The sequence below is a fragment of the Nicotiana tomentosiformis genome, chromosome 9 (genome assembly GCF_000390325.3).
Source record: "Nicotiana tomentosiformis chromosome 9, ASM39032v3, whole genome shotgun sequence".
Lineage (NCBI taxonomy): Eukaryota > Viridiplantae > Streptophyta > Magnoliopsida > Solanales > Solanaceae > Nicotiana > Nicotiana tomentosiformis.
Genome location: NC_090820.1, coordinates 103,628,724 through 103,631,584, shown reverse-complemented (window position 1 = coordinate 103,631,584; position 2,861 = coordinate 103,628,724).

Here is a 2,861-nt window from a genome sequence, read left to right as displayed (position 1 = left end):
CCCCTTCACGTTCGAAGCGTCGTCTGTGAAGAGGGTCCACACCCCCGATGATGTACCTGATTTTAATAACAATTCCCTTTCGACCTCAGGTATGAGGGCGGGTGTAAAGTCGGCCATGAAGTCCGCTAAGATTTGAGACTTGATGGTTGTTCAGGGTCGATACTCGATATCGTAACCACTGATCTCGACGGCCCATTTGGCCAATCGGCCCGAAAGTTCGGGTTTATGTAAATATTGTGAAGGGGATAAGTAGTCACCACACAGATCGGGTGACACTGAAAATATGATTTTAATTTCCTAGAAGCGCTTATTAAGGCAAATGCTAATTTTTCTAAGTGTGGGTACCGGTCTCGACCTCACCTAGAGTTCAACTAACATAATAAATAGGAAATTGCGAACCTTTCTCTTCTCGAACTAGGACCCCACTTACCGTGATTTTCGAGACTGCTAAGTACAAGTATAGTTGCTCGTCTGCTTTCAGAGTATGAAGCAGTGGCGGGCTCGAGAGGTACCGCTTTAGTTCTTCCAATGCTTGGTGGCATTCCGGGGTCCATGCAAAATTGTTGTTCTTTTTGAGCAGTAAGAAGAACCTGTGACTTCTATCTGAAGACCTCGAGATGAATCGGCTTAGGGAGGCTATGCGCCTGTTAGGCTTTGTACGACCTTAACATTATCCACGACTGTGATGTCTTCGATTGCCTCGATCTTATCGGGGTTGATTTCGATACCCCGATTTGATACCATAAAGCCGAGGAACTTGCCCGAGCTGACCCCGAATGCACATTTCTCCGGGTTGAGTTTCATATTGTATTTCCTTAGTATATCGAAGATCTTATGCAAATGTGTCAAATGGTCCTCTGCTGGCAGGGACATAACTAGCATATCGTCAATATAAACTTCCACTGACTTACCTATTCGTTCTTCTAACATTTGATTTACTAAGCGTTGATAGGTGGCACCAGCATTTTGTAGTCCAAACGGCATTACATTATAACAATAGGTGCCGTACTTAGTGATGAGCGAAGTCTTTCCCTGATCCTCCGGGTTCATTTGTATTTGATTGTACCCGGAGTAGGCATCGAGGAAACTAAGGATCTCGTGGCTGGCCGTGGCATCGATCATGCGATCGATATTCAGCAGAGGAAAAGAGTCTTTAAGACATGCTCTGTTTAAATCTTTATAGTCTACGCACATCCTAAGTTTATTTCCCTTTTTAGGGACTACGACTACGTTTGCTAACCACTCGGGATATTTTACCTCCCGAATGGACCCTATTTTGAGAAGTTTGGTTACCTCGTCCTTGATGAATGCATGTTTTACCTTGAACTAGGGTCTTCTCTTTTATTTTACTGGGCGAAACTTCGGGTCCAAGCTTAGTCGACGTGTAGCCATTTCCGGTGGATCCCTGTCATATCTATGTGGGACCAAGCAAAACAATCCATATTATCGATAGGAAATTTAATGAGTTTTTCCCTAAGCTCGGGGGTTAACCCTGTACCCAGGTATACCTTTTGATCGGGTAGATACTCGATCAGTATGACTTGTTCCAGCTCCTCGACCATCGATTTGGTGGCATCGGAATCCTCTGGGATTATGAAGGATCGAGGGATCCAATAACCATCATCCTCGTCCGTTCCCTGCTTCTCCGATTGAGTCGAGGCTGGTAGATGTGGTTGCTATTTAGCTCCCTATTTTCCTTTGGACTCCAATCCTTTTGTTGACGAAAGTGCCGATACCGGTATCACTTTGTCGACCACGATCATCTCTTTGGAAGCATGATGTTCCCCATACACCGTTTTTACTCCATCCGGTGTTGGGAACTTCAGCATTTGGTGAAGGGTTGAGGGGACCGCCTTGATATTATGAATCCAGGGTCTTCCGAGCAGTGTGTTGTATCTCAAATCGCCTTCGATCACATGGAACTTTGTTTCTTGAATAATTATGGCTACATTTACTGGTAGGATGATTTCACCTTTGGTTGTTTCGCTTGCCATGTTAAAGCCATTGAGAATCTGAGCTACGGGTATGATCTGATCTTGTAGGCCGAGCTGCTCCACGACCCTCGATCGAATAATATTGGCTGAACTTCCTGGATTAATTAAAACACGTTTAACCTAAATTTTATTCATAAGGATAGAGATTACCAAAGCGTCATTGTGGGGTTGTGAAATCCCTTCTGCTTCCTCATTATTGAATGATAAAGTGCCTTCTAGCACATAGTCCCGAGTTCGTTTTTCTCTGGTGATTGATACTTTAGTGCGTTTGAACACGTGCCCTTGTGGAACATCGACCCCACCAACGATCATGTGAATCACGTGTTGTGGTTCTTCCTGCTTGTTCTTTCTATTTGCGTCTCTGTCTCTGAAATGGTTTTTAGCTCGGTCGCTTAAGAATTCTCGAAGGTGACCCTCGTTGAATAGACGGGCCACCTCCTCCCTTAATTGTCTACAGTCTTCGGTTTTATGACCATGTGTACCATGGTATTTGCATATTTGATTGGGGTTCCTTTGGGATGGATCGGTTTGTACGGGTCTGGGCCATCTAGTATCTTTGATTCTCCCAATGGCTGACACAATATCTGATGCGTCGACGCTGTAGTTGTATTCTGACAATCGTGGTGCTTCTGTGGGATTGGCATATTTATCGAAGCCATGTTTGCTCATGAGCCCTCGAGAGCTCTGTCTTCGATCGTTCCTTCGATCATTTCAGATGGGATTGCGTCTTGGGCCGTTGTTTCTACGATCTGCGTTGTATGGTAGATACCGATCTCTGCTTGACCGGGGTTCTCTGTCGATATCCCTTTGAGTTCTGCCGACATGCCTGTTTGGATAAGCAGAATCGGAAGGGGTCTCCAATTGATC